We start from the raw sequence: 15,958 nt of genomic DNA, 5'->3' as shown, positions 1-15,958 counted from the left end.
CATGTGGAAATGAGTAAGTGCATATTCACTAATGCTGAGTATATTTAGGAAGGTCTAGCTTAGATATAAAATAGGTGAAATGCCAGAAAATCACTTTGGCACCAAGGGGAAGCATCCAAGGGTCTTGAGAGGGATTAGCAGTCCCAGTAATAGGTGTGTGTGTGTGGGGGGGGGGGTACAGGAGCCTTGGGAGCATGTCAAAGGACTAGGCCATGCAAATCTAAGCAACCCTGAGGGAGATAAATATAAGAAAAGATAATGAAATTGCTTACTAGGGGTGACCTGAGATAGTATTGATATGTCAAAAACAAAAACAACAACAGTGGTTCTAAATATAAATGTCAAAATAATTATCATAAGGATTAATGCTTGGACTGGCAGGCATCAATTTTGAAGTTTTGTTTTTGTTTTTCCCTTTTGGCAACACTGTGTGGCTGGCTGCCAAGGTGAGCAACTCAACCATGGTTAATGTCTCTTCAAAGAAGGCAAATCAAACCTGAAGCCTGCCCATAAGGTTACCTGGGAAGGCAGTTCTACTTACAAGGAAACCTTCAGAAAGTACAGGTTGGATATGAAATCTAGCAAAGTATGTGCTATTAAGGAAAGTTGTATTTATTTCTTCAAAATGCCTTACCATTTTTGAATACTGAAATTTCCATTACCAAAATGTGAAAAATTCAGGTACAAAATAGAAATAAGAACGCTGAAAGCACATTCTACCTAAATATCCAAGACATTCACTATTAGTTCTTTCTAAGAGAAATGGAGTAATAGGACCCAATTTACATGCCCCCACCCTCCCCACTCCCTCCGCAAGGAGATATTGAGTTTATTTTGTCTTGTCTGGATAGAGGTTTGATTTGTAGAAAGACTCAGAGAAAGCACGGGATGTAGAGGTCTATTCGGTGTAATATCCCTTGCTTTCATCTTCACCATCAATGGAGAGAGCAGCACACTTGCCCGCAAAACTGAACTTGGAGGCTGGATTTTCTTCAGGTTTCTTTGGCTTGGGTGCAGATCGAGAGTCTTGATCCTTTTTGCCATCTTCCCTATCTGGCTCCTTGCAGTGGTCTTTGTCCCCTCCACCTCCTGGCCCACCGCTGGAGTTCACACTTTGGCCTTTTGGAACACTCACCCCACCCACTTTATTTTATTTTCATTTGCTTTCTTTGCTGATGCCTCCTCAGATGGAAAGCAGGAACTGCCTCCCCCCACCCCCCACCATCACCACCACTTGTAGGGGATTGTTGCTCTGTGTCTGAGCTCTGAGATGGAGCAGGAGGGTTAGAACTTCTGTTCACCCAGCAGTCTCCATTGGTGGAGGTACTGGCATTACCGGTAGAGGTTGTTCAGGTTGGGGAGGCTTAGAAGCTGGAGAGTGGCAGTCTTCCTCCTTATTTTCTAGGGGCTTCTCTCTCTCCTTTGTGTATATTTACCAGAGGTGGCTGAGGTCCCTGGCTGTAATGATGCATTTCCTATCCTTGACCGTTCATTCACCAGCTTGGATGACTCTCCCCCGGCCACCATTCTAGTTTTGGCTCATCCAGCTGACACTGCAATTTCTCCTGTTCCTTCTTTTGTAGCCTCTCCTCTACTTGTTCTCTAGCAGCTGTGTCAACAGGCTTTGCCCCTCCAAAGACAGAGGCTCCTCGACTGGAGTGGCAGGTGCTAGCGGAGGAATCATTTTCCTCAGGGGTGCTCTGAGGCTTTAGATTCAGTTTGGGTTTTTGGGAGGAACCTCCATCTTCATGCCTATAATCATCCAGAGAGTAATCATCTCTGGAACTCCATGACTGGTCGTCTTGTCTGTCTTCATTGTAGTCCCGCCTCCTCTGTAGTCATCATCTCTACTCTACCCACTGCCAAATGCTCTTCTGCCACTGCCTATCCTGGAATCATAGCCTCTATCATAGTCTCTGCTGCCTCTGTCATCATAGCAATCCCAGGCCTGGTATCGGTCCGTATCCTAGTGCAGATGGACCATCATGATAACGGTCCTGATACCCATCATTGCTTGGGTCTGAATCATAACGATCTGGATTTTTGTCTCCAATGCTATCATCACCACCTCTAGGTGGTCAGCAAAGCTGTTTGTGGCAGGACAGGCCCTCCAGTTTGTTGCTTGTTTTGTCAGAATCCCGCTTTCTATCTCCGCCTAAAGAACGATCATCCCTGCCTTTATCCTGTGCTTGATCAGCAACAGCCACTCGAATTCTTCAGTTACCTAGAGACCCTTCATTGAGGCTCAGGGCATTGAACAAGGAATCCGGGGCCTCGAACTCAGCATAACCAAAACCTTTCAACTTCTCTGGATTGCTGGGCTCACCTGGTAAATGCACTGCACTGATATTTAATCTTCTAAAGAATTCCTTAATTGAGTCTTCTGTCGCATCATAGGGCAGGTTCCCTAGAAAAGCAGCGTAGGTAGGATGGTGATTTGGGAAGACGGTTCCTGTCAAGGTCGGGTTCCCAAGCGGCCAGTGGAGCAGTGAGTAGGATGGAACAGTCACTTGGAGGTGCCCTTTACACATCATCATCATTATTGTGCTTAGTAGTTGAAACATCTCCTTCCAGATAGTCTGTTTCATCAAGCCAGCTGACTGGTTTGGGAACATAGGTGCTTCCTCCACCAGTCCCTCCATCCTCCAGCAGAAAGTCTGTTAAGGAGAGAAAGTCTTTCCCTTCTTCTTTGTCTTTTTTGCTGAGGCTTCCCTGGTGGGAGAGGGAGAGAGCCAATTTACATTTAATTAATGTGTTCCTTAAGTCTTTATATTCTTTGCAAAGATTTTTGTGGATTTAAAAAATTTTACATTTGTAATCATAACAAGTAAATCTGAGTAATATATATAATGAGGTAATTTTTCACATTTTTGTGTGTATTAAATATGCCAAATAAGCTATTGATTGTAAATTTCAAGAATTTCAAAAAAAATGTATATGGATAGATATTCAATTCTGATAGACACCTCCCCTCCACTGCAAATTGGCATAAAATTAAAGGAAAACTCTATTTTAAGAAATAAAAATTGATAATGGATCTGATATAGAAATAAAGGTTAAAAATGTTCAAAGCAAGTCAAGATACTAGTAATCCTGCTCCTAAAAGGATATACACAATTGTGGGATCTTACAATTCTCTCTAGATAATTGATTCAAAAAGGAATACTATTATCAGTAATATGATATTATAAATATAAATTAGATTTTAATTAATCTTAATATTTTGAAAGCATGGGATGAATAATTTTTAGGTAAACTTTTTTCAAGTTATATTTTCTAGTTAGGTACCTTAATATATATTTCTAAGAGTTTTACTCTTGTTACTAAACACTTATTATAAAACACCAAACTTTCATAAATATCCCTATGTTTCCAGCTGCTTCTTTTAGATAAATTACTTCTTTCAAAGTTTGAATATTCTGTTGTATCTCAGGATAGTTTTATATCCATCACTGAATTTTCAGCTTTGAATTTTAATATCTGATGTGAGAAGTTAGCAGATGGGGCCCCACTTTCAGATCAATTATTTTACTCAAATGCTTCATGGCTTGTACTGTGACAGCGAATCAAAAATTAATCTGAAGCCTACTATAATATGTTTGAGAGAAGAGGGAAAGGAGACGAACACATTTTTCATCAGTATTTTTCTGACAGAGGATGAGAGTCAGAAGCACACCCATTGCAATAACAATATATGTTGGTTAAAGTAAAGCCTGGGCCCACAAACAGATTCACTAAATATTTTATTTAACCTACATGAAGGGAACAAAAATAGTTGCAGTGTGGGTTTGGGAGATGATTGCAACAATAAAACTCTTTGCAAAAATATGATTCAGTGAGGGTGCCAGTGTCAATCTACATATTAACTAATAGAGGTGTTTGATTTCTTATACTCTAGATAACAGTAAATAGAAATAGAATATTTTCATTATGTTTCCTTGGGTATCACCATGTATACCTCTAGTTTGGCAACCACTAAATTACATTAAAAAAAAGTTAATCTTTAGGTATTCTTATATCTAGCTATTGATTATATATATTTTATCCTAATGTGGAAGTGTAGACAACATTGACAGGGAATATTAATGAATACTTTTTTTTTTGTAACAGATTAATAAGTGTCAGGATGATTCCATGGTTTCAGATGGCTGTGGTTTGTCTTCTACAGCCATAGTTGTATTACTTTACAATCCATTATGCATAAATATACACAGCAGTAAGAAGACAGTAAAAAGTATGATATACTAGAGTTGGGTTTAGGTTCTAATGATTCACTTCATAACATTCGGTCAAACTTTCCTGGAGGTTTTCCTACTGAATTCTGTAGGTCCAGTGGATTATTCTTTGTATTCATAGGGCCTGTCATCTTGTGAATAATTCAAATATATTTTTCAATGACAAATAAAAAAATGAAGAACTTAGATGATCATTAGGATCACTTTAAGTACAAATATCCTATAATACTAAGTATATCTTCATATGTGAAAACAAAACAAAACAAACAAAATCTCAAAGTTTATTGCCTTATTGATGCAAGAAAAATATCATACACACACACACACACACACACACACACACACACACGGTGCCAAAAAAATATATACACATTTTAAGAAAAGACAAAACTGGGTTAAAATTACACTGATGGTAACTGCTTTGAGCACCTCTTGTAATTGCAGAAGTTAAATGTGACTTGTTTTCATCTTTTGTTATTAGTATATATTGAGTACTACAATTTTAATATAGTTTTTTTCCTTTCTTAAAATGTGTATACTTTTTTTGCAACCTCTGTATATATGTATACATAGTGATATATATATATATATATATATATATATATATATATATATATATGTGTGTGTGTGTGTGTATATATATATATATATCACATTATATAATTGAAACATTTATACAAGTAAATTTATTGAAAACCAAAACTATATAGCTGTATGTTTTAGTAGAGAATTCAGTAAATAATATGCTTTATCTTAAGGTATTATCAACAAATCCAAAAAGGAAAAAAAATCAGATGGTGTATTTTAAAAATCTATCATAATATAAAGAAATATGTGAATCACTTTCCCAGGAGAATTTTTATCAATATTGAATAAATCTCTTTGTAAACATCTAAATTACTTTCAAAATTAAATATTTTAAACTTAGATCTTGGGGAATGCAATCAAGTAAAATCCCTGTTGTCAATCTAAACACTTAGGCTTTTTTTTTTTTTTTTTTTTTAACATTTCACTTGTATACTTCTGACTTAAAAGGAAAGGTAAACTTAAAAAAACACTATAAATTTGTTCGATAGGAAAACTTACAAAAATCATATAGGTCACTTGCAATTAACTTAATATCAATTCATTCTTTTTTTTTTTTTTTAATGAGTAGCTAAATGTCATGTAACTATGCAATAATGACCACTGTCCTCTTTGGTATCCTGAGTGGCCTCAGAAGCCAGTCCCTGTAAATGGCAGTCTGATCATAATACTAAGAATAAATTTTTATGCAAACAACGCATTCAAATTTTTTTAAAATGAAAAGTCAGATAGATGGATGGATGGATGGATGGATGGATGGATGGACGGACAGATAGATAGATGATAGATAGGAAAAGATAGGTAAGATAGGTAAAGGAAGAGAGAGAAATTAAGTAACCTCTTTTTTCTATTTTTAAATAGATAATACATTATCTATTTTATTTATCATTTTGGAACATATTCATACATATAACTATATTTAGATACAAACATGTGTATATGAGTTTACCCTGTTCAGCTTGCTTCCTGGGAGTTCAAAGGAAGTCACTGGAATGTAGTTTCAAAATGAAAAGCACTATAACACTAGAGTGTAAATTTGGAAGCAAAACTTTAAATAGTTTGATATTCAGCACAATCTTGTTAATATGTATTACATCTCTTCTCTAATTGCTTCACTCCCAGTTATTTTTATGTTTATAATTATCATTCCATCCTATAGCACCTCAGATATTCTGATTCTAAGGTTATGGAGAGGGCCCAAAATCTATCTGAAATCTATCTGAAACAAGTATCCACAGAAATATTAGAATGTAATTTCCCTGACCTGAAGGAAGACCTAATTTTTATATGAAAAAGTTTATCAAGTTATATTCACACTTACACACACACACACACACACATATACAGTTAGTTTATTGGGGGGACAATTGTTAGCAAAGTTACATAGATTTCAGATGTACAATTCTAGATATATTCTATTTAAAATAATTAGGATTAAAACATCTAGGATTAAAAGATAATTTGGCAAGCATCAGTATTTTAAAACCATGTAATTCCAAAGATGAATTAATTTATCTCCCATTAAATATATTACCTATTGTAATGAAGATGACCAGAAATAAATAAAGAAAAAAAAATACTTAGATAGATCTGAAAGAAAAATACTGTGAACATCAGATTTATCATTAAATATATAAGAACTCAAAAAAAAATTCTCTCTATTAAAATATCTCTCGATTTCATTCCTTTATTCAACCAAGTTTTGACTGTTTAATATTTACCAGTTTGGGGGCCTGTCACATTTAACACTACTGTAAACATGTCAAACATTCTGCTTTTATAAAATCTTACATTTTTAGGGGAAAATAAGAAGAAGAAGAGAGGGGGAGGAGGAGGGGGAGGGGGAGGGGGAGGAGGAGGGGGAGGGGGAGGGGGAAGGGGAGGGGGAGGGGAAGAGGGAAGGGGAGGGGAGGGGGAGGGGGAAGGGGAGGGGGAGGGGGAGGGGAGGGGGAGGGGGAGGGGAGGGGGAGGGGGGAGGGGGGCAAGGAATGTACAAGTTGATATGCGTAAAATAACTATGGATGATGTAGATAAAACATAGAAATAAGCTATTTTTAATAACTAATAATTTTAAAGATTCATTAAATTTTTTAGAAAATACTTTGAAAATAGATGCGTTTAAAATTTTTAATAGGGAAAAACAAACTCTACTACAACAGAGTTTTAGAATGTCAATCAGTAAGGGAGATGAACAAGTAAAATTATGCTAAGAGGTTTGTCTTTTTTAGGAACAGAAATGATAAAAGAATCAAATGGCTTTTTATAGTCTGTTAAAAATGAAAACTTAATTACCTATCAAATGAAAATAGAATTAAAATTTTGAAAACAAAGGAATAACTATATTTACACTAGAAATAATAGGGGACAAAACAAAATGGGAGATCAAAGTATGATAATCAGAAAATTCAAATTAAAAAGACAGGACCAAATCAAATATATGTGTATTCACAATTAATTCCTCTAAAAAAAAAAAAAAAAATCAAAGATACATAACCCAGAAACCTAAGAGGCATCCTTAATAACTGCCTTTCTTCTATCCCCCTATCCAATGTATCATCAATCTGAATATTTTCTTCACCTAAATATTTAACAAATGTACCATACCTGCCCTATAAACCTACTACAAGATTTCCCACACTGCTCAAGTAGCCTTCTTAAGTGGTTTCTATCAAATGTGACCAGGCATTTATGGAGAAATGACCTTCTATTCCTTCCAAATGACATGTATATCACTACAAGCCTGTATAGTATGTTTACTATGAAACCAAATGTGAACTATGGAACTATAAAATGTTGCATCATCTTGCTTATAATTTAAAACCTAGAGACTTGGATAAATTTAGAAAACAATCTTGTGGACAATGAAAGTCCTGTCAATGTTTGGCATCTGTTTAAATCATTCAGGTTTCACAGAAATGGAGGCTTTTCCTGGGGACTGCAATTAAGACACATAAGATAACCAAATAGTAGGAGCAACAATGTAGGACTGTAGTTGTCTAACAAAATTTCTTTTATGCTTTGTTATATAATACCTCCTTTTCCTATTGAGTGTTCTATACCTCTCTTAATGTTTAGGAGAAAAAAATATATGTATTTCCAACTCTTAGAATAATTTCTTCCCTGGTGTCAGGCATTGCCAACAACAGCAGTCCTAACCCTCTAAGAGTAACTGTTTGATACCGCCTAGCATTATGTCTTTATTACATGAAGTCCAAAGCTTATTAAGAGGGTTATGTACTTTTCTTACCAGTATATTGTTATTTGTGTGTATATGAGTGTATTAGCATGTATGATTCACAATAGTTTCAATAGAAAACTCCTGCTCTACTGAATTCATGTCAATGTCACATTCAAAGAGCTGTTTAAAATAAATTGAACCAATTAAACTGCATGTGGACTGTGAATGAAAATAAAATCATTCTTATACAGCAAAACATGCTCCACAGTAGTATCAAGTATAGTCTAACTTTTTATACTTAACAAAATCATGATTCCCACATTTATCATTGACCCATTTCAAGGGTCAAGAGAAGAAGACGATCAGCAATAGTGCTGGAAAGAAAGGCTGGTATCACCTGAGCAGATCATTCCACATTCATCCCATCTGCTTCGGTTACATAAGAAGATTAACTGATTAGGTCTCTTGTACCACATGTTTAAAAATTTAGGTTAATACAGGAAATTTAAGTATTTTTCCTAATTACCTAATTAGTTTTATATTTTCACCGTGGAAAATATTCCTTCTTCGTCACCGTATTATCTTTCCATTATAAGCAAATAACCTAAATTTGGGGGCTACTCACAAATACGTACCTAATAAAAATGATACAGATACAGAAGTTATTATGTTTAAGGATGAACATAATATGAGGACAATAAAACATGTACATGTTATATAAATGGGCAAAACTGTGTTGTCTTTTATCTATCCAAATTCTTCTGGGGGAAAACCTTGAAGAATATGTAACTTTTGTACCATTTCTGGTCTTTTACCACTACTAGCACGAATGTTTATTCATCAGTTCCTTGAGTTCTAGGTTAAAAACAAATTAATGAACAGATTTACTCCAATGGAACAGAACACATTTAATAAACTTTTTTAAAATTCTGAGCCAATTGACTCTCCCCTCATATACTGAAATTATATCAGAGTGGTAGGAAATGCACAATGGCAGAGAATTGCACCATGACTCCCCCCAGAGAATTTCTCTCTTATTTAAAGGTCTTCAAATAGAGATTTAGCTTTCTAATAAAAATTTACTACCTCCGTGAACTAAATCTAATGGCAATATTTCTGCCTTCCTCTTTTCCCTGTAACAATCATAATCAATACTTATCTTACAGACATAGCCATAAAATTAAATTATATAACAGGCCTGTGATATTTCTCAATATTTGTTTTGTGCTATTTCTCAAAGATTGAAGATCTTATAAAAATAAGTTGTTTCAAAAAAAATCATAACCATGTACTCTGTATGTAATAATATGCAAATAATTATGAAACTGGTTTAAATAAATAGAAACGTCAGCCAGAAGAGCCTACAAAGCAAAGAAGTAAATGTCTTAGCTCATATTTAAGCTTTTATGAGGTGGGATCACAAAATATGGTGAATGTTGCTACCGAGTGCCATCCAGTGGAAAGGTAGGGATCTTAAATATGGGAACTGGCACATGGAACCTTAGTAACAGTGTGTGACAAGTTTCAACTTGTTTGGTGCAATCAGTCGCGTGTGAGCTACGGTTGAGAGACGGTGTGTTTTAAAGTGTGCTGTAAATCATCCTCCATCTTGACAATGCTCTGTGTCACACATCGCTTCTCGTATGACAATTACTGTCAAATAAAAACCTGATGGTGTGTCCTCATCCACCTTACTCACCGGATCTGGCACCCTCTGACTTCTGGTTCTTCCCCAAAGTCAAAATGGTTCAGGACATTGAGGCAGCCACGACAGTGTAACTAAAGACACTCACAAAAGAGGACTTCCAGAACTGCTTCAGAGTGGCAAGAAGGATGGGATAAGTGTGTTCAAAGTGTATGTGTGTGTGGGGGGGGGGGCGGGGGGTACTTTGAGGGAGATTAACGCCAATGGGTCTCTTATTGTAATTTTTTTTAAATTTAAACATTCATCATACTTTTTGACTTTTTGATAACACCTCTCGTAGTATCACATTGATCTGATAAATAAAATTTGTTGCAGGGAATTATTTAAGATGTCAGCTAAAGCTTAAGAATAAAACATTTATACACTGAGTTTTTCTATTTCAAGTTAATCCTTTTTAAATACCATAAGCATTCATTCCTAATCTCTGTTTTTCAAGGACTAAACACAGAAGCATTAGAAATAGTGTTTGCCTCAGATTCTGCCCAAATAAGTCTCTCAGAGGTAAAAAGCTCAGCAACCTTGCTGTTAGAAGTGAGGTTGCTTAGCAACTCCCATCCACCATGCTGAAGCTGTCTGAATGCATCAATTCCAAGAGCAACCAGCTTTCAGATCAATTACTTAGATAGAAAATGAAGAAAAAAATGAAAATGTTAGTGAAGTATCCCATGGAGTAAAATGGTTTTTATATATTGACAGGCAAAACTCTTGTAAAATACTTCTCCTTATATCTCTTTCTTGCAGAAACACGTGAGCAAAAGACCTTGAATGGAAAAAAAAAGAAAAGGAAAGAAAAACTTTATCATTACAAAGCAGGTATCACTGGGTTAAAAGCAAAAACCTGTGATCTTTTTATACTGCATCTTGGCGACTTCTGAAGTGACAAAGAAAAATTTCATTTTTATTAGTTTCTTTTAAAATGCAGGTTGTGTTTATTACAGGAACTTTGAGGATATTATTTCTATAACCATTAAAGTACGGTTTAAACTGATACTTATATGTCTAGGAAGAAACTAATTTGTGGATTATATAGTCACCTGATCCCTTTGCTTCTTAAGTTTTATTAATAAATCTTTCATTGGAACTACTAACCAGTAGACATGGTAGATTAAGAGAAAGTAAGTAAAGCAAAAATTGATCACAACCCAAGTCCAAATGCAGACTTCATCTATAAAATGAGAAATTTGAAAGAGGTGGTCTCCAGGTTCTTTCTAGGAATCTTTCACTCTTCCAGCCACTATAAGGCTTCATTTCATATTCTCTAGCAGTTATCACAAACATTTAGTGTTGATTTAAATTACTATAATCACAAGGTTAAATGAACATTAAAAGTATATTAGATATACATATTAGTTTAATAGGAATGCCATAACAAATTACCACAAACTGAGTGGCTTAAAACCACAAGAATTTATTCTCTCACAGTGCATAAGGCCAAAAGTCTGAATTGAAGTCATGATAACAGCAGTGATGGTCCCTTCTGAAGATCTAGGGATGATACACTCCACACCTTTCTTCTAACTGTTGGTGGCTCCAGTTATCCTTGGCATTCCTTGACTTGTCCATGCATCACTTCAAGCTCCTCCTCCATTTTCACCTGGCTTCTTACTGTGTGTGTGTGTGTGTGTGTGTGTGTGTTTGTGTGTGTTTCAAAAACCCTTCTTTCTCTTATTAGGATTCCAGTCCCTGGACTTAGAGCCCACCCTAAATCCAGGATGATCTCATCTCAAGATCCTTAAATTAATTACATCTCCAAATACCCTGTTTCCAAACAATGTCACATTCACAAGTATCAGGAGTTAAGATTTGGATATATATTTTTGGTAGTAGGCAATTCAACCTGCTACAGCATAATTTCCTAAATCTTTATCAATTCTACTTTTGCATATTTATGTAAAAACATCGAAGACACTAATTCAAAAAGATACATGCACCTCTATGTTCATTGTACCATTATTTACAATAGCCAAGATAAGTAACCTAAGTGTCTATTGATGGATGATTGGATGAAGAGAGGCTACATATACACAATGGAATATTACTCAGCCATAAAAAAGAATGAAATCTTACTGTTTGTGAGATTGGATGAAACTGGAGGGTGTTATGCTGAGTAAAATAAGTCAGACAGAGAAAGACAAATGCCATATGACTTCACTTATATGTGGGATCTAAAAAACAAAATAAGCTAACAAACAAAACAAGAAAAACTCATCAATACAGAGAACAAATTGATGGTTGCCAGATGGGAGGGAGTTGGGGGATGGGTGAAAAAGGTGAAAGGGTTAAAGAAGTACAAATTGGCAGTTATGAAAATAATCATAGGGATATAAAGTGCAGCATTAGAAATATAGTCAATAATATTGTAATAACTGTATATTGTGTCAGATGGGTACTAGACTTATCAGGGTGATCACTTTGTAAGGTATGCAAATGTCTAATCACTTTGTTGTACACCTAAAACTAATATTGTATGTCAAATGTAATTGAAAAATAAATTTAAATAATTTTTTAGTAATAAAAGAAAACTTTCAGGCAATAAAATTCATATTGACAACAATGTGCTAAATAATCTTGCCTGGCATTAATATATATTTTAAAAAACAGCCTCTGATTATGTTACAGAGCTAACATACTTTTCTATTATGAATTCAACAAAACAATGATGAAAATGCTGTTTCTAATAATTATGTTTTAGAAATCATTATGTTTAAAGTCTCAAAGAGAGCAGTCATTGAATATTTGTTTCAATAATGTGAATCTTGGTAACACTCTACAAAGTTGTCTTTTACTATGAAGATAAGGTTAGCCTTGAGGCATTTGAAACTCTCCATTGGGAATCAATAATAATAATAATTAAAAGTCTGTATTTTTATCACTTCTGCCACACTCGATGGAGGCAAGTTGTTAAATACAAAGATCATACCTGCATCTTTTTATACTTTACCTTTATTAACTCATTTCACTTGCCTTACCAATTCATGTGGTAGATATTATTATCCTAATTTTGGAGGAAATTGAAGCATATAGAAATTACATAAAACTTGCTCAAGATATCAAAGCCTGTAAATGATCGAATGCTACATGACAGGATCTTTTATTTTTCTTTTTAAATTGGTTAGGCATATACTATTTTGTTATCTATTTCAACTTCCATAAAATCATTACCAGTTATGACTTATCTTGGTATGAATGTAAAAAAATGCAAACAATATTCACATTTTCACTTATTGAATATATAAAAATATCTATAATTATACTTACAGATTTTTATGAAATTGCAGAATTAAAACTATATTTTTATAGTGAAAAAAAAAGAAAAAACAAACAAAATTCATTTGTGGACTTTGTCAAGAATCAACTGGTCTATTTTCATGTCTCCCAAAGTCCAGCCTATGGCTTAATAGGGAATCCAAAATGTTTGCAGCAATCTTTAGCAAAATATAAGGATGTATTGTTGTACACATTTGGTCATTCTTCAGAAGGAAAAAAATATATATATTCAGTGTTTAATTACATTAATTAGTAGATCATTGCAAGTTGGTAAATACAAAGATGGAGCTTAAAATGAATTATTAAGATCTAATACTTATTGGCACTTATTTAAATGTAGCATGCACTTTACATGTTATAACTCATGAAATCTTCAGAAGCACTTACAGGGTAGATTCTAGTATTACCCCTTTTACATATGAGGAAATAAAGACACTGAGGTTTTTTGGGGGGTTATCTGCATTTTCCCCAAGATCAAACAGCAAGTAAGTGACAAACCCAGGTTATAAGTCTAGATAATCAAATTCCAGAACTGGCACTCTTACTCAACATACTATATACAGCCTCATTTTATGACCACTAAAATTATCTGAGCACACAGTTACCCGGCATAAGGATTGTATTCCTAACTCCCCACCCATCTTGTATCTTTCTTAGTCCATAAGACTGAGTTCTGGCCAAAATGATATATATGGAAGTCAGAATTTTGTCTTTGTTCTGTTTTGATGCCTAGAATATGGAAGTCAGCATCCTGGATTCTCAGAATGAGGGCCACACACCAGGAGTGATGGAGCAGAATCTCCATACAGCTTTGGAGTACATACTCTAGATATTTATAAAATAAAAATACATTTTTTGTATTGCTTAAATCCTGTTAATTTGAGTCTTTATTTTTTGAAGTATAATCTTACCTGAAAGAGGTAGGTACATTTTCACTTATTGGGCAAGTGAGGAAGTCTGTGCTAAGAGTTGAAATGACCAGGGTCACTCAACTATAGATATGCCACTAAGATTGAAGTGCAGCCATCTCTAATTCTTAGGATAACAGTACATACATGTGGTTCTCTATATTTTTCCGAATAAGAATTCAAAAATGAAGAATAAAGAAAAGCATGCTTTCTACTGGATGTTGTAATTTTATATAGGGTAACATTTTATATTACCTGAAAAATCTAGTAACTGTGTCACTTTATTTAGTTTACTGTACTAGTCCTAGTATTATTTAGAAAACCACATATTTCATGTATTTTTTTTTCAGTGTCTACATCTCACTCTGAATAAATTTTAGCACTCAAATTTATAACAAAAATGTATTTTATTTTGGTGAAAATATTTCACAGTTTCATGTAAGCATAAAGTTCTAAAATTTCAGATTTAACATTAAAAGTGAATTCAGTTTTAAATACGTTTTACTCATTACTCAAACATTCAAATAATTTAATGTTAAATAAATGGTACTTTTGATTTAATTATTTAAACATTAATATTCTTTCCTTGACATTAAAACAGAAATTCATAACCTTTTTAGCAAACACTATAAAGTGCCCTCTACTCAATTGTGCTATCAAAATCACTATAAAATGTTGCATTCTGCTCATTCATTCATATTCTTATAGGTATCTTGTAGTAGTTCTCCTAGAGAAGAACTAGTGCTAATTTCATTGGAGTATTTAAATCCAGACCAAAGCTTCTTTGTACCTGAACTACCCTTTGGGCATATATCACTAACTTGCCTTTAAGATAAAACTTAAAACAAGGAAAACAATAAAGAAAAAACTCTCCAGAGAGCTTCTATTGCTATTGATACCATTATAGTACACTGACTAAAAGAATTAAATTGCAGTCAAATTGACCTGAGGTGAAGTTTAAGCTTTCTAGCTCTGTGGCCCTGGGCGAAGTATTAAGGCTTTTTAAGCCTTGTTTTCTTCATCTGTAAAATATTGATAATAATACAATTCACTGCATAGGACTGCACTGTGTGGGTTAAATGAGAAAATGTATGTAAACAATTTTAACCCATTGGCTAGCATTTAGTAAGTTCCTGAAAGAAGTATCACCAAAGAATCTAAATCAAGACGAGGAACTACAGAGGTCCAAGAAACAGGGGATTCAAAATAGCAAGATCTGAAGGAAAATCTGAGGATGATGCAGGAAGGAAAATGCAAGTTCATCAGCTCAACAGCTAGTAACTGGAGCCACCCATCCAGATTTGGGTCATGACAGAAGACTTCAGGAAAGAGACCTTAGGGTAAGGGGGTTAGGGGTGGGAGATGAGGGTAAGGGGGATCAAATATATGGGGATGGAAGGAGAACTGACTCTGGGTGGTGAACACACAATGGGATTTATAGATGATGTAATACAGAATTGTACACCTGAAATCTATGTAATTTTACTAACAATTGTCACCCCAATAAATTAAAAAAAAGACCTTTTTGGCTTTCATGTAAAAAAAAAAAAAAGAATGAGGTCAATAGAATAACTGATGTTTTGAAAGTATTTCGATGATGTTTACACTGCTAAGGGAGAGTCTGGGGAGGCTAAATTGCACCTATTTTGAAAGCTAAGGAAATGGGAGGTTAGGGTGACAAGCATATTCTGCTTTTGGGTAGAGATGAGGGAGAGAGCAAAGAAGGATGACCTTTCAGATGAAGAGCTCAAACAAAGGAATGGAGGAGGCCTTCAAAAGGAGCTTGCCGAAGGGAAGCTGTGTAAAATGTTCCCAGAACTTTCCCTCTTAGGAGCTGAATTAGTAAGTTAAAAATAAAGAGAGAATGTCTTGAGTTACACTACAAAGTCTGCTCAGTTAACTTAACCTCAGGGGGCGACAGGGTCTTGCAGAGAGGGAGGATTAAGGAAAAAAAAATGCTTTGCTACATAAGTAGTTAAAATACTATATGATAGCTGCTAAAATAACATTTATGAATCACAACAGAATCACCAGAGAGAGGTAGAGACATTTTAAAGGTGTTGATGCTTTGAAGTTGGGC

The 15,958-nt window shown here is 34.6% G+C and overlaps 1 pseudogene across 1 annotated transcript in view; it reads right to left on the bottom strand.

Moving 5' to 3' along the window:
• Positions 1-830: 830 nt before the first annotated feature.
• The window catches only part of LOC109453099 (eukaryotic translation initiation factor 4B-like), a 144,151-nt pseudogene continuing 129,023 nt past the window's right edge, over positions 831-15,958 (bottom strand). The window contains exon 2 of the transcript XR_016018491.1: positions 831-2,712. The product of XR_016018491.1 is annotated as a eukaryotic translation initiation factor 4B-like (transcript). The remainder of the gene's footprint in view (positions 2,713-15,958) is intronic.

The sequence above is a fragment of the Rhinolophus sinicus genome, chromosome 14 (genome assembly GCF_057876585.1).
Source record: "Rhinolophus sinicus isolate RSI-liver-muscle chromosome 14, RSI-T2T, whole genome shotgun sequence".
Taxonomy (NCBI): Eukaryota; Metazoa; Chordata; class Mammalia; order Chiroptera; family Rhinolophidae; genus Rhinolophus; species Rhinolophus sinicus.
This window is presented reverse-complemented; position numbering and strand designations above follow the sequence as displayed.